General features: G+C 39.6%; 1 protein-coding gene across 3 annotated transcripts in view; it reads left to right on the forward strand.

The window, feature by feature from the left end:
- The first annotated feature begins 986 nt into the window (after positions 1 to 986).
- The window catches only part of TTC29 (tetratricopeptide repeat domain 29), a 677,245-nt gene continuing 654,986 nt past the window's right edge, over positions 987 to 23,245 (forward strand). For 2 of the 3 annotated variants that reach the window (XM_045055787.1, XM_045055788.1), the window contains exons 1-2: positions 988 to 1,111; positions 11,657 to 11,803. The gene's annotated coding sequence lies outside the window, so the exon portion shown is untranslated. Of the gene's footprint in view, positions 1,112 to 11,656; positions 11,804 to 20,511; positions 20,639 to 23,245 lie in introns of all 3 variants that reach the window. The other variant, XM_045055789.1, reaches the window with a different exon arrangement.

Raw genomic sequence — 23,245 nt, forward strand, 5'->3', positions numbered from 1 at the left:
TGTACTGATTTTTGTGACTGATCATAGTGTATCTTGGCAGTAGTAGGAAGCTCTTTGTTATGGACTTATTTTTTTTTTAACAGTTCAGACAATGAAGAATGAATCTCTGTTACTGCTAAGCATTTTAGGGGTGGGGTAGAGAGTGAAGACGGGGTTAATAAAAGGCCAGCTAGCTCTAGACTTGCAGGGTGCAGAGGTGAGAAAGGGGAAAAGTTTCCTATTTCATAGAGAAATTTTGGACAGAGTTTGAACAGGGAATAAGCAAAAATACCCAAATGTAATTTTATAGCCAACTTCCCATGTCTTCATGTCTGCAGGATAACTTAAAATCTTTTCATTATATTTCCCTTGCAATTCAATTTGCTGATGTTCCAAGAGAAATAAGAGGAGGGGTGGGAAAATTCCTTTTTATGGTTGGAATACACAAAGTTTATTGTGCCTTTTAAAATTGTAGTCCATTTACAAAATAGCGATACCTATTGCAATATTGTTCTGTGTCCTCTGGGTGAATGAAACATGAACATCAGAAGCAGAATTTCTGGGTGTGTATGTGACAGTGTATCCAGTAAAGAGTTCTGGGCATAGTAGGTCACCAGAAAGGCATAGTTCAGTGATATAAACTCCTGAAGTCAGGCTTACCTTCTCTGCCACTTCACTGCTCCAAGACAGAGTAAGATAGCAGTGGGAAGAGTGAATTAAAGGTTAATTGCATGGCCTATTGGAAGTGAGTGGATAAGGACAGCCTAAGAGTTGCAGAGTGGCACCTTCTCACCTGCATGCCAACCTCATATCCTGCTGTCCCTGTGTTCAGGCACCTCTTCTGCTTCCCCAAAATAAGATTCTAATGGATTCAGGATGCCCTTTGTCATGTTTTCCCTTCCACCCCACGACAAGACTCCCAGGTCTGCCCTAACACCCAGGATCCACACTGATGGTGACCAAACTTTACTAAGGACAAATCAGTACTCAAACTGTGACAGATGAAAATGTGTTTGTTGGCAGCCAAAGATGGGAACGAGGCCATACAGAAACAAGATTAAACGAAAAGCCACCTTTTGACTGTGAGATTCCTCTGACCTCATAATCTGGTCTGCTCCCAGGACATTGGCAGGTAAGTGGGAGAAAGAGCTGCTGGCACTGAATGGCCAGGCATCTACCAGGCAGCCATCACTTGACAAACCATACACTGAAGCTTCTAGTGAGGATTTTGTGACTGGCCTTTAAATACAAAAAGTTAGGGGCACCTGGGTGGCTCAGTCGGTTGAGCATCCAACTTCAGCTCAGGTCATGATCTCACGGTTGGTGGGTTCAAGACCTGCATCAGGCTCTGTGCTGACAACTTGGAGCCTGGAGCTTGCTTCGGAGTCTGTGTCTCCCTCTCTCTCTGCCCCTCCCCTGCTCTCTCTTTCTCTCTCTTTCTCAGAAATAAATAAATAAACATTAAAAAAATACAAAGAGTTAACCAAAAGGAGAGAATGTAATTTAAAAACAGGAACCAAAGCAAACAGGAAAAAAATCAGAGGAAAAAATTTAATGCAGAGATCACAAAAAAATGTAAAAGAGAGAATTAATATCCTCAGAAAGGTAAGACAATTTATATACATAAAAGGAAAATAAGAGTCTTTAAGAAAGCACCTATTAAAGGAGCGCCTGGGTGGCTCAGTTGGTTGAGTGTCCAACTTCAGCCCAGGTCATGATCTCGCAGCTCATGAGTTTGAGCCCTGTGTCGGGCTCTGTGCTGACAGCTCAGTGCCTGGAGCCTGCTTCAGATTCTGTGTCTCCCTCTCTCTCTGTCCCAACCCACTCGCATTCTGTCTGTGTCTCAAAAAAAAAAAAAAAATAAAAAAAAAACATTAAAAAAAAGAAAACACTTATTATGGGACTAAAAACATTTATCAAGAAACCATGATTCATGGAAAATAATACAGCAGATAAAAACAATTCAAGAGAAGATTTAGATGATAAGTTACAGGACTTCTAGAAGGTAGAACAAAGGCTGGGAGTAAAAAGTAGGAGAGAAAAAGAAATCAGAAAGTAATGGGAATCTACCATCCAAATAATAGGCATTCCAGAAAGAGAGAACAAGAAAATGGGGGAGATATATTATCAAAGATTTATACAAAAAATTTTGGAATGGAAAGACATGGGTTTTTATATACAAAAGACTACTGAATACCTAATATGATGATCAGAAAAAAGAACTATTCAGGGCATATGATCATGAAATTTCAGAAATATGGGTATAGAAAGAGTACATTCTAAAAGCTTCCAGAGGGAGGAAAGAAAAAAAAAAAAACAACAGAGACAAGTCACATACTAGGATCCAAACTAAAGATGGCATGCCAGCCTTTTAACTACAATAAAGGAAGCTAGGAGGTACTGGTGCAATGCTTCAAATTTGAGAAGAATGACTTCCAGTCTAGATGTCTATACCTCACGAAATGACCAATCCAGTGTGAATGTAACCTAAAGACATTTTCAAACAACCTAGGTCTTTTTATTCTTAGATCCGTTGTACACTTTCTCAGCAAGCTACATAAGGATGTTTTTCTATAAAACAAGGGATTAAGTCAAGAAAAAAGAAAATCTGGCATCAAGGACAAAGAGATCCAGCACAAGAAAGAGGAAAAGGGAAATCCCACAGGTCTGGAGCATCTTATACAGGATGATGGAGGGCTCTGGGAGAAATACTTCCAAAAAAAAAAAAAAAAAAAAAGGAACTGATAGACATATATGATAGTTTTGACCACATAGAAAATTGAAGGAAGAGTCATTGAAGAATATGTAAAGATTTAGCCAGAGCCTCAAAAAGAGAAATATAAGCAAAAAAGAAGCAGTTTATTCCAAGAATAACATTCAATTACTCAAGAGAGGGAAATACATTCATAATACACTACTTGATTCAGTGATGAATAATTGTTGTAGAGTCATAATAAAAACATGAAATAATGATTTGTCTCAAAGTAATAAGACTGTATTCTGGAAATAGGAAGGAAAATATCTGTATGGGATATGGTATAAGGAGCTAAATTTATACTACCTGTAGTAGGAAAAAATATCTAAAATAGAAAAAAAAGTACAGAATATCATGTTATTTAGAATATAAAAGCACATACTCTTAAGAAATAGCTAATATAGTAAAATGTGGCTGCTTCACCAGGCATGGAAGAAATGGGGCAGGAGACTGATAACTTCATTGTGCACCTTGCAGTCATGCAGGAAGTGTGAGGCAGACTAAAGGGTTTAAGGTTGCTGAGGAAGCTTGTCTGGGAGGGTCCTCCGGAACCACCTTAGTCCATCAACATTTCCTGGCTGCCTACACTATTGCAGGCCCATCTGGTAATGATAAGTAGTATTTGTGCTCACCTGTGGGAATCTGGGAGCAGTCATTAGACTAGGTGTTGGGCAGGAACTAGCAATACAAAATGCCATTCCGGAGGGTAGATCCTGTAGAGGGATATCCTTGGCAGATTGGCAGGGGGAGATCTTGAATTCTTTCTTTTCCTTCCTCCTTCCTTCCCTCTCTTCTTCCTTCCCTCCTTTCTTTCTTTTCTTCCTGCTCCTTCTTTTCTCCTTCTCTGTTCTTCTCCAATGAGTGTTCTTCCTACCTATCTCTGTATCTCTGTATCTATCTATCATCTATCATCTATTTGTATTAGTCATGGTTTTCCCAAGAAACAGACAAATAAGATATATGTATGTATGTATATGAGGGGATTTATTATAGAAATTGGCTCACCCAGTTATGGAGGCTGAGAAGTTCCACAATCTGCCTTCAGCAAGCTGGAGAACCAAGAAAGCTGGTAGTATAATTCAGCTGGAGTCTAAAAGCCTGAGAATTGGGGGAACTGAAGGGGAAGGGCCCTGATGATATAAATTGCCATCTGAGTCATAAGGCCCAAGAACAAAGAGAACATCAACCATATTGGTGAGTGTGATCTTCTGTATGTAGTCTACCAATTCAAATGCTAATCTCTTCAAGAAACATCCTCACAGCCACACCCAAAATAATGTTTTATCAGCTATTTGGGCATCCCTTGGCCAGTCAAGTGGACAGATAAATTTAACCTTCCTTCCTTCCTTCCTTCCTTCCTTCCTTCCTTCCTTCCTTCCTCCCTTTCTTTCTCTTTCTTTCTTTCTTTCTTTCTTTCTTTCTTTCTTTCTTTCTTTCTTCCTATTCTGAAAGAAAAAATGTGTATGTAGATAAGTGGTACTAAATATTAAACCCTGCAGTGAATTACAGTGGATTTGCCTAAATGACCTTTAAAATCTTTTTCCCAAGGGCTCCATCATGCTACTACTCCAAGTGTTGTTGGTGGGCCACTAGTATCATCATCCACCTGGGAGTTTGTTAGAAGTTCATATTCTTGGGCCTCACCCAGACCTCCTGATCATCCCTGCCCCCCAGATTGAACTCAGGAATCTGCATTTTAATAAACTCTTTAGGTGCTTCTGATGCATGTTGAAATTTGAGAAGCACTACTCCAAATATCACAGCATCTTTCCCTTTCATGCCTGCCCAGGAGAATGCTGACTTTGCCAGCTCAGTTTCTGGGGTTTCATTATGAAGAATTGGATTAATGAAAAGAATGGAGATAAGCTTGACGGGGTAAGCCCTGGAAGAATAATAACTCAAAATGGAAAAGATTAAGAGAATGAAGGACAAGATAGGAAAACCTTAGCATAGGCCAGGTTTTAGAGAAAATTCTAAAAAGTTTTAGAGACAGAAGGAAGGCTGTGGTACAGTTACTGTCCCTGGTGTTGTGGATTCAGAGCAAAAAGTGGTTTTGAAGTAGATTAGGGATAAGGTATCCCAGTGGCATTTTGTGAATGTCCACCATAAAGATTTAAATTGTTTTCCAAGTTTGCTTTTGGGTCATGTTGAATGGATGTTCATATGAATGTCAAATTTCATCAAGTCTGACTTCCAGGTGTTTGTTTCTCTGTGGGACCTGTGAGGAGCTAGGCACCAACATTTTCTTGTTTCATATTATTTAATGCTGATTGCTTTGATTTACCTGTTTTTTGTCTGTTTTATTTTTTTTTGGTTGTGGTTATTGGACAGATCTCTGGGGACATCACTCTTTGATTAGATGATCACATTAAATGGACGTGCAGGACACAGCTGACTCTTAGTATCTTCCTGGTCACTGCTGACTCAAAGGTCACAGGATTATTAATACATATTACTTTTCATTTCTTATTGAGCATGGTTCCTCAGCCTTCCTCCTGATTTTCACTATCTTTATTTTATTTATTTAATTAATTAATTAATTAATTTTTTTTGGTGCTGCTACTTTCTTATATAGACATGTCTTGACCTTGTTAACTCTAGAAATTTCATCATCTCTGAAATCTCAAATTTACATAGTTTTTAAAAATATTTGTAGCTTACTTGCTCAAAAGCCCCCCTACAGGACATTTGTCTGATTAGCAAATCCTGTTGGTTCTTCCAAGTAAGGTCCCCAACCTGGCAACTATTTACTGTCTTCACTGCTAACCCAAGCATTGAAGCCACCCTCAACTGTTCCCCCATCTTCTACTCTCACTTCCCTAGGGTTTATTGCTTATAGCAGCCAGAATCATCCTTTGCAATGTAAATCAGAACTTTTTACATCCCTATTTAAAAATCTTCCCACAGTTTTCTCAAGCCATTGGAATTAATCCAAACTCTTCAATAAGTATAACCTATAAAGCTCCATTTGATTTAACACTTGGTTTCCTGTCCAAATTCACTATCCTCTGCTAGTCCCCTTGCCCACTATTCAAATTTCTGAGAAGAAATTTGCCTTCCTTGCTTTTCCTTAAACTAGAGGATGACAAATTATGGCCTATGACCAAATCTGTCCTGTTGCCTGTTTTTGTAAATAAAGTTTTATTGGATGATAGCCACACACATTCATTTATATGTTGTATATGGCTGGTTTTATAGTATAATATAGAGCTGAGTAGTTGTAACAGAGATCTAATGTATTGACTATATGATCCTTTACACAAAAAGTTCACCAACCCCTGCCTTAAACACATCAAACATATCTGCCTCAGGGCATTGCAGTTGCTGTTTTTTCTGTATCAGACACAACTTCCCTAGATAACTTAAATATCTCCCTCTTTTCATGTTTGTCTTTCTTTCTTTTTTTTTTCTTTCTTCTTTCTTTCTTTCTTTCTTTCTTTCTTTCTTTCTTTCTTTCTTTCTTTCTTTCTTTCTATATGTTTATTTATTTTTGAGAGAGAGAGAAAGGGAGAGAGAGCACAAATGGGGGAGGGGCAAAGAGAGGGGGCCAGAGGATCTGAAGCAGGTTCCCTGCTGACAGTAGCTTCAGCTCAGCAAGTTCAATGTGGGGCTCAAACTCACAAGCCATAAGATCATGACCTGAGATGAAGTTGGACACTCAATTGACTGAGCCACCCAGGTGCCCCTCACTTCATGCCTTTATTTAAATGTCACCTCCACCAATGCCCTCACTGGTTATCCTATTTAAAAATCAGTCCCTATCACTCTTTAGTTTCTCATACTGATTTACTTTAAATTCATCTGAAATTTTGTGTCTCTGTTCACAGATGTGATGGAGACAGCTAGTGAACCACCTAGGATTCACGCCTCTCATAGCATTGTTTCTGGAAGGAGCTGCTCATGCCAGGATCATACTTCCCAGCCCCCTTATTTCCAGGTGGGGTCACCTGACTAGTTCTGACCAATGGAGTATGTGTACAAGTGGTATATGTCCCTTACAGAGATGGTGAAATGTCTGGGATACCAACTGCTCACTCTCTCTCTTCCTCATACGTTGATGATAGTGTCAAAACATAGAAGGAGTCTGGATCCTTGAGTTACTCCCTGGAGGAAAGCTGCCAGACCAGAAACATTTACATTCAATTTTAGTTTTTTTTTTTTTTTTGTAATGTGAGTCTGCTGCTAAAAAATTCCTGACTGGGCTGATTGGCTCTCAGCCAAATTAATGGTCTTAGACTGGTTAAGCTACAAAATATCCCATTATTTTTGTCTACTAGGTGCACGCTCTGCCTCTGCTTCTGCATGTGGTGGCAGTCTTGTTGCTAGAGCATGAGAGCTGGAACAGGGCCTCTTGAAACCCGGGCTAGCAAATCACACACCATCACTTCTGTTGGTTCAGGCTGCTCACAGGACCAGCCCAGATTTAAAGGAAGGAGAAATATACTCCACTACTTTATGAAAAAATGACAAAGACACATTGCAAAATGTTAGCATACGGGGATGGGAGGAATTGTTGTGGCCATCATTGGCAAGAGTCTACTCAAGCCTATTACATTGTCTCTTTAGAGAAGCACATTCTCTGAGTTACTTCCTATGTGTCAGTATGTGTGTATGTGTCTCTTCATTCAGGCTTCCATAAGAAAATGCCATAAGTTTGGTGGCTTATAAACAACAGAAATTTATTTCTCACAGATCTGGAGGATTGAAGTCTAAGATCAGGGTGCCAGCATGCTTGGGTTCTGGTGAGAGTGCTCTTCTGTTTTGCAGATTGCTAATTTCTCTTTGTTTCCTCATGTGGTGGAAAAAGGGCAAGAGAACTCTCTGGAGTCTCTTTTATAGGGGCAGGGATTTCATTTCTGAGGGCCCCACCCCATGACCTAATCACCTCCCAAAGGCTTCACCTCCTAATGCCATCGCTTGGGAGGTTAGGATTTCAACATATGAAATTCAAGGGGACACAAACATTTAGTTTATTGCAATGTATGGGAATATTTATGTAGGTATATATAAGCTATAACTCAGAAATGCGCATGTGTGTATATACAGCATATTTATAATGCATACAGAAATAATTTACTAATATGTAGGTATATGCAGTAGTCCTCTCTTATCTGAGGTTTTGCTTTCTGCAGTTTGCATCACCCTTGGTCAACCATGGTCCAAAAGCACATGATCCTTCTTCTGACATATCATCATAAGGTCCTTAATAGCCTAACACTATGTCACAATCTCACAATGCCTATTTCATTCACCTCACTTCATCTCATCATATAGGCATTTTATCATCTTACATTATCATGAGAAGAAGGACAGGTACAGTACAATTAGATATTTTGAGAAAGAGAGATGCCACATTTACATAACTTTCACATTATGGTGTTTTGTTATAATTGTTCTATTTTTAGTCTTAGTTAATTGTTGTTAATCTCTTTCTGGGCCTTATTTCTTTATTTTTTTATTATTATTATTTTTTTTACGTTTATTTATTTTTGAGACAGAGAGAGACAGAGCATGAATGGGGGAGGGGCAGAGAGAGAGGGAGACACAGAATCGGACGCAGGCTCCAGGCTCCCAGCCATCAGCCCAGAGCCCGACGCGGGTTCGAACTCACGGACTGCGAGATCGTGACCTGAGCAGAAGTCGGATGCTCAACCGACTGAGCCACCCAGGTGCCCCTCTGGGCCTTATTTCTAAATTAAACTTTATTATAGGTGTGTATGTACAGGAAAAAACATAGTGTATATAGGGTTCACTATCTGCAATTTCAGGCATCCAGTGGGGGTCTTGGGACGTATCCCCTATAGATAAGTGGGGATGACTATATTAGTGAACATATGAACAGCCTCTGAATAGGAGTTACTTGTGAATTGTCTACCATGTTGTCTAAAGTCATTTGTAGAAGGAGCAGTGCAATACATCTTGCTTAGAAGTTGCACATTCTAAATCAACAATATATATTTTTTGTTCAGATAAGAAATGTGTAATTCACCATTGACCTTTGTTTAGTTTGGCTTCTAAAAAGCTGAGTTGAACTGAATATCATTGCTTATTTTTGATATTAACTTAATTGTTTCCCACTATTTTTTTTTTTTTTTTGAGAAAAAACAGAGAGTATGAGCAGGGGAGGGGCAGAGAGAGAGGGAGAATCTCAAGCAGGTTCTGTGCTGTCAGCACAGAGCCCAATGTGGGGCTCAAACTCATGAAACCATGAGATCATGACCTGAGCTGAAATCAAGAATCAGATGTTCAACTGACTGAGCCACCCTGGAGCCCCTCCAATTTCTTAAAATTAGTTTTCTCTTTCATTTTTGACTTCCTTATTGCGTACTTTTATTTATTATAAGCTACTTCAATCATTTTTGAAATGAGATAAGGAGCAATTAAAACATTTAAAAATACAAGAATGTGTCTTTTGTAGTATCAGATAAATTTTCACTTGGGAGAATGATGTTAACACATGCTACAAAAGACTGGAAAACCAAATGTTGGGATCATTTCACACTGGTAATATTTGTGGTATTAGCTTATACAATGGACTAGTTCAAAGAGTGGAAGCGAGTTCCCAGGAGTGATACTGGGCTCAAATGCTTATTGTTTAGTGAATTCTTTTTCTCACTTTTCACAGTCATCTGGAAGAGCCCATGGTGCATCATCATCAGAGATTTAATATTTTCATCTTTAATTCCAATTCACCTATTCCTCCTTTCTAACTCAGAAAGGAGTCTTCATAGAGGAATAAATCATTTATTTGGTTATTGGCTAATATCAGATTGTTATCTCACATGTAAAAAGAGGTATTTGTTTCACGCTTTTTTTTAATGAGATCTCAACTACATAAAATTTATCACAAGCATTTGTGACAAATTATAGCAATTATACAAAATGCTGGTAATGTTCCAAAGACAGTTCCATTGTCATTTTATTTATTTATTTATTTATTTATTTATTTATTTATTTATTTTAGCAATTTATTTATTTTGAAACAGTGTGCATGAAAGTGGGGGATGGGCAGAGAGTGAGGGAGAGAGAGAAAGCATCCCTCTGCACTGGACAGGCTCTACACTGTCAGTAGGCCACGATGCAGGGCTCAAACTCTCGAATAGTGAGATCATGACCTGAGTTGAAATCAAGAGTTGGATGCTTAACAGACAGCCATCCAGGTGCCCCATCATATTATTTATAATAGACCCAGATTCAGTGGGTTAATTACTTCTAAAAGGCTGGTATCAACCAACTAATCCATTTTTTCTTCTATATCCTTTTATAAGCAAAGGAGAATTCTATAGTTCACATTTGTTATTCTAGAAATTCTAGTCATTTTCATAAACTCCCAAATTTAATTTGCATCTCTGACATTTCTCCTAGCTGTTTGATTTCCTATAATCTATATTTGTAGCTGAGGACTTTAGGCTTTTGCTTATAAGGGCAACTGTAAACTCCCACTGTGTCTTTTCCAGAGCAATAGCTACAGAATTCACTAATAACAGTCCTTAACTTCCATAGTAACCAGTATCACTGTCATGACATTACTCTCTACCCAGGACTTTTACTACGTTTGTAATGCCAGTAGTTTGGTCTTTGTCTGTTGGAAATGATAGAGCCACTAGTCCACATCTCTGTTTAGGCCAAGAGAAAACTTAAAGAAATAAAATTGTCAGGTGCACATTGGAATCTCTTAAGCTCTATTTTTACTCCCTACTTCGTAGAGTTCAAAACAAGCAATCTCAAAGTGACACATTTTTTTGTTCTCCATTTTATGGTGTCAAATACTGGCCTCCACAGAATGGGGAATGGAGCTGTGCAAATGTAGTAGAGGGGGTTATTTACTCTTTGATCGGTAACTTCCTCATGAAGAGTGACACTCTTCTCCAAGTATATTGGAGACTGGATTCATTCATTCAGTTATTCATTCAACATATTCAACATATATTTATTACCCATAGTCATAATAAACTAAAAGTATTTAGCAGGCATTAGATCAGGCTCTGGGAAGAGAGCAAAGAATAAAACAATGTGTGCTGCCCTCAAAAAGATTACATGCAGTCTTGTACAGGACATTCAATGATTATATAAATAATCTGAATGAAAAATAAAGGATGCTAGTGTGAGGTAAAAGATGAGTTCCCTGAGGAAGTAACTTTCAAAGTGCCACCTGGAGGGTAAGTAGGTGCTAACCAAATGGAGAGTGGAAAGGGTAGAGAAGCCCAGCAAAGATTCCAAGTTAGGAGGTTAGACAGAATTTGATATACATACCAAAGGTCAGGGTGGCAATTTGTAGGTTTATGTTATTAATCATGTACTCCTATTACCTCTATTATGTTTTACAGATTATGGCTTTTTTCTTTTTAATTATTTTTTATTTACATTTATGTATTTTTGAGAGAAAGAGAGAGACAGAGCACAAGTGGGGAAGGGGCAGAGAGAGGGGGAGACACAGAATCCGAAGCAGGCTCCAGGCCCTGGACTATCAGCACAGAGCCCGAGCTGGGTTCAGACTCACAAACCGTGAGATCATGACTTGAGCCGAAGTCGGAGGCTTAACCGACTGAGCTATCCAGGCGCCCCTGACGTTTTTTCTTTTTAAATGATTGAGCCTACAAATTTTTTTCCCCTCTGTTTTTTGTTTGTTTTGTTTTATTGAGGTATAATTGACTTTACAGTTGACGTTTGCCATTACTTTTGTCAAAGTATCCTTTTGACAAAATACTCGTTATTTATAAAAGTACACTGAGGCAAACTCGAATTAGCTAAAATTGAGTTTATCTGGGAATAGCAGAGTAGCCGCAGTTGGGTGAACGCAGGCTTCAGCAAGCTATAGACGAAGCCTTGGAGGCTTTTGGGTGGGTTGTATTCATGGGCAAGGAGTGCAACAAGAGGGAAGTCCAGCCAGAGTCCAAGCATTAAGTTCATTGGCTTGTGCAGGACAGAGATGCCTCGCGGACGTTCACTGATCAGGAGAGGAGTCTCCGCCTCAGCGTGGAGTTCCGTTCCTCCCAGCGCGCATGCGTGAGATTTGCCGTTTCACAGCTTCCAGTTTCATTTTAGCTCGAGATCCTTTTGCGCTTTCAGGTATGTTTTTTTTGAATTATTAACTCTCAATTCGTATTCCTGGTGCATAATATTTTTCTTTGATTTTCCCTTTCTCCAAGAGAATCCAAATATATTTCTCTATGTAACATTTGCATTTGTATTTAAGCTTGCATTTGTCTTGCCTCTTTTAGAAGGGACATGCAAACAACTCAAAGGAGTATGGGGTGTGATACTGTGATTTATAAGAAGAAATATATACTTGATCTTCCTGGCATGTGGCTCCTAAAGCCATTGTAATTTCTTAAGTGATAAGAGCGCGGCGCCCTTTTTTGTTTTAATGTTTGGCCTTTTGTCCTCCAGTCCTCAGATAGTGCCAGGGAGATGAAGGTTAAATGAGGGTCTTGTTTTTCATAACAAGCCCCCTTTCAACCTGAGTTTGTTAATGAGGTGATTTTTGGAAAGCCCCTTAACTCTGGGATGGAGGCTTGTTGTCAGGGGAACCAACCAGGTGATTAGAAGTTTGGAACTTGACCTCTGGAGAGGTGGGAGGGGCTTGATGTTAAATTAGTCATCAGTGGCCAAGGATTTAATCAATCATGCCTGAGTAAGGAAGTCTCCATAAAAATCCCTAAAAATACTGGCTTTGGGGAGTTTCCAGGATAGTGAATGCATGGAGATGCGGAGAGCGTGGTGTGCTTGGAGTGGATATGGAAGCTCGGTTCCCATAAACCTGCCCAATGTGTCTCTTCCTTATGGATGTCCTGAGTTGTATCCTTTCATGATAAACTGGTAGTTTAGTAGGTTTATGGTTTTCCTGAGTTCTGTGAGCCATGCTAGTGAAATACTGAACCTGAGGAGGGGGTTGTGGGAGCCTCTAATTTATAGCTGGTGAGTTAGAGGTACAGGTGACAACCTGGGCTTGTGATTGGCATGTGAAATGAAGGCAGTCTTATTGGACAGAGCCCTTAACCTGTGGGATCTGGTGCTTTTTCCAGGTAGATGGTGTCAGAATTGAATTGAATCATAGGACACCCATTAGGGGTCCATAGTCACTTAGAATTGCTTGGTGGGGAAAAACCCTCACATACGTGGTGGCCAGAAGTATTGCGAGTTGAGTGGCTTATTTTTGTTTTTCTTTTTAGAGAGAGCGAGCAGGGCAAGAACAGAGAGAGAAAGAGAATCTCTCTCTCTCTTTTTTTAAATGTTTATTTATTTTGAAAGACAGGAAGGGCCAGAGAGAGAGAGAGAGAGAGAGAGAGAGAGAAAGAAAATCCCAAGCAGGCTCTGCACTGTCAGTCCAGAGCCAGGCTCGGGACTCGAACTCACAAACGGTAAGATCATGACCTGAGCAGGTGCTGATCAAGAGTCAGGCGCTCAACAGACTGAGCCACCCAGGTGTCCTGAGAGAATGTTAAGCGGACTCCATGTTCAGTACAGAGCCTGACTTGGGGCTTGATCCCACGAGCCTGGGATCATGACCTGAGCTAAAATTAAGAGTCAGACACTCAACCGACTGAGACACCCAGAAGCCCTTTATAGTAGGGTGTTTGAGACGACAGTGTTTTCAGGGGACTACAGCATTTTAGCCACACAATAATCAGGGGTGGCTTACCTGGCTTACATTCCATCCAGATTACAGTTACCAAGTAAAGATTGTCTTGAGTGGCTAAAATAAGTGCCACTGTACTCACTGAATTTGCTAATGGGCATTTGAGGGTCTTGTCTACCATTACTTTGCATACATCTCTCCATGATTGTTATCTACTTTCCAGTTTTAATACTTTCCAATAAGCAGATTAAGGTAGCCTGAAGTAGGACAAGATTGTGAGTTGCTTAAGGAAGGTTCTTTGAGAAGGTCAAGAAGATGGTTTGACAGCCTGACAGTGACCAGAGTAGAAGAACCAAGGAAGGCAGACACAAAAATTAAAAAATTGTAGCAATCTCTGACATATGAGTGCCAGAAATAACTGATTTGTATCAATAATCTCCAAGAACAGGGGCTCCTGGGTGGCTCAGTCAGTAAAGTGTCCGATTCTTGGTTTCAGCTCAGGTCAGGATCTCACGGTTCATGGGATTGAGCTCTGTGTGGGGGCTCCGTGCTGGCAGTGCAGGTCCTGCTTGGGATTCTCTGTCTTCCTCTCTCTCTGCCCCTCCCCTGTTCGTGCTGGCTCACTGGCTCTCTGTCTCTCAAATATAAATAAATAAACATTAAAAAAACCCTCCAAGGACAGCATTCCTTGGCTACAAGGCATCATATTTACTGTTCATTATTTTAGCCCCGAGTTGCCAGAAAAATGTTATAGTACATTCAAGTAGTCCATTTGCAAAGACATGGAAAGATTCTCACCAAAATTGTTATTACTATTATTACTATTATTGGTTTCTGTGCTTTAAAGGATTAAGTTAACGGGAAGATTAACTGTGTTGCATGACTCATTCACCATCCTTTGCTCACATTTTTATGGGGCATCCACTGTAAACTAGGCACTGACCCAAGTGGCTGGATCCATAGTGGTAGACAAAGTAAGCACCGTTGTTGTCCTGATGGAAGTTGCAGGATTGCAGAGATAGGCAGTTATCAAACAGGCAAAAAAAAAAAAAAAAAAAAAAAAAAAGCAATAACTTGTATAAAAGGCTACAGGGGAAGAGAATATGATAGAGAACCCAAGGGTGGGGATGAGGAGATACAGAACATGATATCTTAGCCATCAGAGAGGGCCAGAGAACCCTAAAACAGCATGGTACCAGCAATGTGACAAGGGGGAGAAAGAGAGGTTCAATAGCAGAAACAATAGGGAAAGGATGTGAGATGGGAAAGAGGTTGACGATGTAGACGAGTTACAAGTAGGACAGTGTGACTGGAGGTCATACGGGGGATTATGGGGAGAGTGGAATGACTTGGAATTGAAGAAGGAGCCAGATCATGGAGGCCTTTGCAAACCACTAGAGTTTGGATTTTGTTCAAAATATCATGGGAAACCTTGGAAGGATTTCAAGCATAGCCACTGGGTAACCAGCTCTAAGTGTCTTTAAATGCTTTAGTTATTTTTGTTTCTCTTTGCTTTTGCTTATATTTGTGGAAATGATGAAGGGATACTTCTAAAAATGTGTGGTGCAGAAATGAATCCAAATTTTAAGGGCCCTAGATCTTAAATAGTTTGGGAGGCCCCGTGTAAGAAAAAAGAACTCAAAATTACAAATATAAAAATAGGAACAGAGATGTTCTTGGAAGGGACCCATGAAAGTGAGGGACCCCAGAGCTTAAGCTTCATTGTATCACATTATATCCACTTACTTCTGGTGCTGTGGGAAGGAGTTCATAGATATTCCTGGCTTTAGGTGGGAACCAAAGTTGATTTTCAAGTTTAATTGCTTGGAACAGGTCTCCATTGTTCTTCAGAAGCCCTGTCGGTTTTGCTTCTTTCCCCCCCCCCTCTTGAATCCCTCCTTCCAGTGCCCCCTGACTCAAAGAGCTCAAGTTAAAAACTCTTGTTTTTGTGGTTGTCTTATGATTGATTTGGAGTTTTTCTGTGGAACTATTTTGTCCTTCCACATAAGTGTATCCATCCTTTATAACAGTATGGATATCTCTTAGGGTTAACATGAGTCTATCTGAAATGGTATGGGACAGGGAAATGGGATGGAAAGCAGTTGATAAGATTTATGTTTGTTAGTTAATGTTTTGGAGATTCCATTTTCTCAGGAAAAAAATACTAGAAATATTCCGGGTGGCTGTTATAGTGATGTACCAAAGTTTCACTTTTTAAGATCAAAGACCTTGGAAAGTTCAAAGTGCTTTATTGGGGCAGAACCCCTACCACTTTTTGTTCAACGTTCCTTGCAAATCTTGTTGAACACTGTTGCAATCCCTTACCCTGTTTATCAGGCTGCTCTACTGCAAGAAATGATGTCTATTCCATGAAATGCTCTTTAAAGAAATGGTACTCTGTGCTTTTATGAAATTGAGGGAAAGATGAGCTGGCTAATTTATTCCATCCCTAAAGCTTTGTAACAGAAGTTTAAATGAATGAAAATGATTTGAGTTTGTAGGCCTGGTCTGCAGATAGGAAAAACTGCTGGAAACCGTTGAGTGTGGAATGGCTTCAATTTGCTGCATGGATCTCAGCCCATGATACGCTGCTTTTTGTTAACTTTCATAAAAGAGAAGGAAATACAGAGAGCAAAAGCTTTCACAAGGGCTGTGGTTGAAAAGAACCAGTACATGAAGCTCTAAGATTGTTACTTACATTAAACAATGGGGCATTGTTCTGGTAGTGGAAGATGATGGGGACAGGTCTGTGAGAAGTGTGGAGAGTGAGATTGACCAACTCCTCAGTGAGAACTGGGACGGATTACACCCTGGCTTTCTCCACTGGCAGGAGCGCCTGGAGATGCGTGAGAGGCAACCTAAGCCAGGGCTTGTGTGATGATTAAGGAGGTCATGAGAATACAGTTTCACTCTATACCGAGAATATTGTCCCTATGTTTTCTGTATGTGACTTAAGTATCAATGCGTTTGATATTGCCTGGACCACAGAATGTAAATGTTGTTCCTTTTATCTTTCTACTCCAATACTGATACTTCATTAAATGGATGTGATGGGGTCCCTGGGTTGATACCGCCTAGGTACAGGTGGAGAACATCCTTTAGTACACCTGTTTGCTCCACAGCTTTCACATTTTGCTTTAATTGCACAGCACTGCACTGCTGAGAACTGTAACCCAAGCATCTCCACAGAGTACTCAAGTTGGGCATCCTGGTTGATTTATAGCAACAGTTAGTCATCTGGCCTTGGTTTCCATGCCTTGTAAATACAAAGAAGAAACCAGTCCTTGCCCCCATCCTGTAGAAAGGACAGAATGGTTATATACGTCTGTCACGTCCTTAATCATTGTCTTCCTCCTCCTCCTCCTCTCCTCCTTCTCCTTCTCTTCCTTCTCCTTCTCTTCCTTCTCCTTCTCCTGGGTAGTATTGAAATGATTTGGGCTGCTTTGAAGTCAGTTTATTTTACTAAATTAAACTTTTCAGATTGTGCCCCCCCTTTTTTTTTTACATGATGCCATGCAGTGTTCGATTAATTCTGGCACAAGTACATCTGTGTTTATAAATCTGACCATTTAGTCTCTACAGAAGACAGCTGGAGCCAGAAATCCATGCCAAATTAAGTCTGTTGGTAGGCCCCAGGTTTTTTTTCTCGATATTATTTTAGACTAAATATTTCCCTGTGTGGTTCAATATCTTTGGCTTTAAGTACCAGTTTACTTAAAGAGGCAGTATAGTGCAGTGACTGAAGACATAAGAGTTACAGTCAGAGAGAACCAGGTTCAACTTACTGTGTGACTTAGGAAAGTCAGGTTAGCTCTCTGGGCCCCAGTAGCTTCATGTGTAATATTGTGACTGTGGCATCTGGCCTCCAAGATGGTCCCAGTGATCCCTGCCTCCTAGTATTCGTGACGTGTGTGGTCTCTTCCCATGTTGAATAAGGTTGACTCGTTACTGTGGAAATGATGGTGTGGGACTTCTGAGGCTAGGTAATCAGAGACATTGTGGCTTCTGCCTTGCCCTTTCTCTTGGATTGCTCAGTCTGGGGAAAGCTAGTGGCCATGTTGTGAGGATAGTCCAGCAGTCTGAGGAACAGCCCACCTGGCAGGAGCTGAGGTTTTCTGCATACAGAGAGCACCATATAAGTGAGCTATCTTGGATGCACATACTCAGGCCCAGTGAAGCCTTCAGATGTCTGCAAACTTGGCCAATGTCTTGACTGGAACCTTGTGAGAGAATCTGAGCTGGAAACACCCAGTCAGATTTCCCCCCAATTTCTGACATACAGGAACTGAGAGACGTAATAAATGTTTATTGTTTTCAGCTACTGAATTTGGGATAATTTGCTCTGCAGCAGTAGATAAATGATACAGTTGTAATGACAGCACCCCCTCATAGGATTGTTGGAAGGATTAAATGTGACATTGTAAAGTGTTTGCACAGAGTCCAGCACATGGTGTTATTCAGAAAGATAAAGCATTGGTTGTAAATGGAACTAGACGCTAAAGGACCAGTTCTCCTCTCCAGTACCTGTTCTCCAAATGCTTTACGTGGGTTCTGCATTTAGATGATAAATAATTTCAGGTTTATAGCCAGCTCTTGAGGGAATGGTACATTGGGTGGCAAATCTGATGCTTCTCATGTCCTGCCTCACATGGTTTTTATTATTTTTATTTTTTTAATGTTTATTATTTTGCCAGAGAAAGAGAGAGAGCAAGCAGGGGAGGGGCAGAGAGGGAGGGAGACACAGAATCCGAAGCAGAGTCCAGGCTCCGAACTGTCAGCACAGAGCCTGACACAGGGCTCGAACCTACAAACTGTGAGATCATGACCTGAGCCAAAGTCAGACACTTAACCTACTGAGCTGCCGAGGTGCCCCTGCCTCACATGTTCTTATCCCATCTTTTAATTTCAGCCTTGCTGTTTCAGTCAGCTACAGGACACCATTAGCCTAATGGCACCTGTCTCAGCTGCACAAGTGCCTCTTGCTTACCACTGGGGCTGTCTTATTCCACACTAGCATGTACACTTTCAGCTATTTAGGTACATGTTCTTTGGGCTCACTGCCTAAAATCAACTGTCTGCATGCCAGCCCTGTATGCCTCTGGCTCTGGCCCTTAGAAGTTACGTTAGACTGCAACAGATGGCTCTAGTGAGAATTGGCCAAGTGTTGGGCTTGACGTGTGTTCATGAAATCATTACCATAATACCTGCTTTACCCCGTTCAGTGGTTTTCTTCTGTTCTCACAACAAAGTCTCAAACATCTCACATGGTGGCATGGACCTCCACAAGCTGAGTCCTAACCATACCTTCAGCCTCCCCTGCCAACTTCTCCTTGGCCTCACTGGGCTTCGTTCAATTCCTTTTACATAACAATCTGTATTTGTTGCCTCTGAACCCAGTGTTTCTTAGTTCTTCTTACTTTGCTTGGCATTGTCATTCATTGTTTGGGCCTCAGCCTAAATGAGGTATCCCCTGGCAGGGCTTGAAGAGACATCATTTTAAATATCCCAATATCAATCTGGATTTCTCTTAGTGCCTGTTGTACTTGTAAGTATTTTCTTAATGTTCACATTTCCTTCTTGAATGTAAACTTTATAAAGGCAGGAGCTGTGACTGTCCAGTTCTCTATTGTTTAATGTTTGGCTTAGCATTTCAATAAATGTCTGTTCAGTGGAAGAAAGAATTTAGGGAGAATTCACTTGGCTGGTAAATATATGTGTTTTTTATCTTCTTATTAATATTTTTAAATATTTATTTCCAGAAGGGGGGACAGAGAGAGAGAGAGAGAGAGAGAGAGAGAGAGAGAGAGAGAATCCCAAGCAGTCTCTGCATTGTTAGCACAGCTTGATCTCATGAACTGTGTGATCATGACCTGAGTAGAAATCAAGAGTCAGACCCTTAACTAACTGAGCCACTCAGGTACCTCATCTGTGTTTTTTATAAATGCCCTAGTCTCTCCTTTAAGACATGAACCATATCCAAAAGGGCCTCCTCAAGCTGCTGAAACAAAACATTACTTTAATAACAAAAATGACAAATTTGTTGGCAGTAAAACAATTTACTTTTATAATTACATTTCCTTTTTTGTCACTTTACAAAAGGCAATATCATAGGCTCACATCAACTGACAAATTCCCCCAGTAATTTAGATTATAATTCAATTTACAAAATTTGATTGATAGACAACTTTTAAGAGATCACTTTTATTGGATAGAGTCTAACCCTGCATAAGTAAAACAGCTTCAATTCATGTAATCTAAGCTTTATATAAATAGAACAGACTTTCTGTTGTAATATATGTAGAAGGAGCACTCATTTGCTGAGTCAGTAGGAGACAGGAGGTGCCCATCCTGGAAAATCTGACCATTTCAGAAACGACAACACTATTCAGATGGCAGAGGGTTACACTAGGATTCTGCTTGTATGTTTAAGGATAGAGAGTCTTTCATGAATGTGATCATGCTTCAGAATATATTAGGGTAAATTCTAGGGCCATCTCATATTAGCCGGTATCATTAGCCGGACAAATTAGCCGGACTAAATTTGTAAACTAATACTAAAAAATCTGGTATCATATCAATTTAACTATAGTACAGGTAGGAAATCTGAATAATGTTGTATTTAAGACAAGTTTCAATGATAAATATGTATATAAAATGGAAGTCAACTCTGTGGTAGATCAATTATGCACAAAGATAGCTGCCTTCTTATTTTGCAGAGTTCTGTGTACTGAGTTTATTATGTCCTTGACGATGATAAAGAGCACACACTGTATATGGCAGGAGACCATTCATGTGTGCCTACTATGCTTGGGCACTTCTCTGGGCATGAGATATAGCAAGAGCAAAATATATCTTAGCAAATTCTCCTGAAGAACAGATTTTGCCATGACAAAGGGCTTTGCAAAACCACATGGAGAGGAAATGGTTGACATCACTGGGAATTAGTGTTGGTCAGGCTACAGGAAATTGTCAGCAGATTTCCCACGGTATTTTCTGAAGAACTAGGATCTTCCAGAGGGGAAGCGATGTCATGTATTTCATCCAGATCCAGCTGTTACAGCAGTTTATATGAGGGCTAGACATGTTCTTTTTCTCTAAGGAAATGGAGATATCATTGAACTAAGTTAATTGAATTCAGGTCTCACTCATTCACAGGGTTTCCCTCTGGTGGAGCTGACCCCTTCCTTTCTCTCCCTAGGATCAGGGAGACTTAGCCAGACAGTGAGTTGTTGCTGAGAACCAGAGAGCAATCGATCATGTACAGAGAAGACAAGGGATGAGCAGTCATAGAATTAAGGATAGACTTTTAATCCAGATTTAATAAGGTAAGCTATATTAAAAGATAATTCCTAGGATAAAATCTAGGAGAGATCCTGATTGTACAATCTAGATCAGTGGTTCTAAAGCTTGGATGGGCATCTGAATCACCACCTGTGGAACTAAAATTAGAGATGCTTCAACTTAACCACAGCAGTTCTGCTATATACTGAAATTTGAAAATCACTCACTGAGATGTTAAAATTTATTTGATGATGAACTCTCACCACACTTTCCCAAAGATTCCCATAGTCATTGGGAAAGATACCAACTTTCTATGCTGCCCTGAGATGGACTCCTTTTATTTCTGAAAACACTTGCATAAAAAATAAAAATTAAAAATCACAAAAATTACAATGTAAATTCTTGCTGATTAGTAAGATTATGTTCGCTAAAGAGATTGTGTATGACCACGGGTGCTGTGGTTCAATCTTAGATCAAGTGTTCCTTTGATTAATTGGGACAAACTGTGAAATATTTTCATTTGTGGTTATCCAGACACTACAATTAGAGTTTGAGTTTGGACCATTGCACCACTGACTGTGGGAACTGAGATCTTTAAACCTTAAAAGAGTTTTTATGTAAAATGTGTACCAACAGTGTATGGAATCAAGAAAATCACTTAGCAGTGAGAAGATGAGAACTGTATTAATGTGGTTGTTTTGCTACTTGGTAAAACCAATGGTTTGAATGACTTAACTCCAAAGAGAGTCTTGTGGGTTTTGTTTTCTCTCCTTTGTTACTCAATTGAACGTATTTCCTGACTAAAAACCAAATAACTTTAAAAATACTAGGTTACATCAATTCTTAGTTAGCCATGTTTGCAAAGATTTCTTCTGGAAAGATGGTGGGAACAGTTTTTCCTTTGAATCTGCCTCCCAACATTCTGAACCTGATGCATACATTGTATGTTTGGCAGCACATAATTCTTTTGCCAAAATGCTTTTGAGTTTTTCTTTATACAAAGCTGTGGAAATTTACCAGAGTAAATCATAAATCATTTCTGTCGTTGACTCCAGAAAACTGAAATTGCACAAGAAAATGAATATACAAATTAAAAAAAATAAAATTTGGCAGGTGGTCTGGTAGTTGTTTTAAGCATTGTTTAGTCCCAACGAAAACTGAAAAATAAGTTATGAGTTGAGTTGTATATAGTGTAATAGAATGAAGCTTTGAAGTACTAACAATTCAGAAACTCTCACAACCCTTGTCTAAAGCACAGATCTTCTCTGTCTTTTGCAGTGTTTTTTGAATTAGATGTCTGTGTTTACCAGCTGCTGTAAATCACTTTTTTTTTTTAGTACAGCATTTGACACTATGATACCTTCAAGTGGGTGTTGCTTATCTTGTGAGTGCTGGTGAATGTTGAATGAGTATGAGAAAGAATTATAGCTATTTAACAACTGTTTGCAAAGGTTCCAGGGTTCTTGGGAGGGAGCAGGAAGTATTAATTTAAAAACAGTTTGCAAAGCGAAAAAGACAGAAGAAGAAAGCATTTTATTTCTTAATCTGTTTGGATTACCTCTAAGGAGATGAGTTATGAATGAAATTCAGGATTAGTACACAGGAAGGGCTCTTAAGAGACAGTCTAGACTTTAGGCCATCTTCTCTTTTATAAAACTCCTTTTTTTTTTTTTAAGAGAAAATTCTCTGCCATATGCTTACACACTTGGAAGAAAAGGGAACTAATAAACTCTGAATAAATCAGTCTGGTGTCTAATAAACTTCATCAGCATTGTCTTCTTTGAAACATATTATTTTTTTTAACTTCTCAGATTGCAGTTTGGATTTTGTAGGATTTGTAGACTCAGTCATTTTACATCTTAGATTTGTATAGTTTACTTTTCTGCCTGTTTTAAAAAAGATGGTCAAAGTCATTTTAAATTCTAAAACACTTTGCAAAGTCACTGCCCTTTATCTTAAAATTTTAAGCTGTATGTTAAGTTAGCCATCATATTTCAACAGAGGTATCTCTGTTGTCACTGGTACATTTTAAACTACTATTGGGAAAAATTTTCTGGTAAAATTATTTTATGTCTTCTGTATACAGTTATGAAAGTTTAAACATAGGATCCACTTCAGATGGCCCTGTCAGGGATGGATGAATCCTCTGTATATCGCCTCAACTCCAGTGCTACATAAAAGAAGGAAAACAGTTTAAAAAAAAAGAAATCTGTTTATATAATGCCTGTAAATAGTATATACGAATATATTGCAGACCGTGGTGAGCAATTAAAAAAATTCCTTACACTGAGGGGGCGCCTGGGTGGCTCAGTCCAACTGAGTTGGACTTCGACTTTGGCTCGGGTCATGATCTCACGGTTCATGGGTTCGAGCCCCATGTCAGGCTCTTGCTGACAGCTCAGAGCCTGGAGCCTGCTTCGGATTCTGTGTCTCCCTCTCTCTGCCCCTACCCTGCTCATGCTCGCTCTCTCTCTCAAAAATAAACATTAAAAAAAATTAAAAAAATTTCTTTACACTAAGATTGAAACCAACTGCATTTCCTTTTCCTTAACAACTTTCACGCTACAGAGATACCTCTCACTTTACTGCCTTTCAAGCACTTTAGACAGCAGAATTTGTCACCCACACTTGGCCCTTTACCTTAAGCTGCT

The sequence above is a fragment of the Felis catus genome, chromosome B1 (assembly GCF_018350175.1).
Source record: "Felis catus isolate Fca126 chromosome B1, F.catus_Fca126_mat1.0, whole genome shotgun sequence".
Taxonomy (NCBI): Eukaryota; Metazoa; Chordata; class Mammalia; order Carnivora; family Felidae; genus Felis; species Felis catus.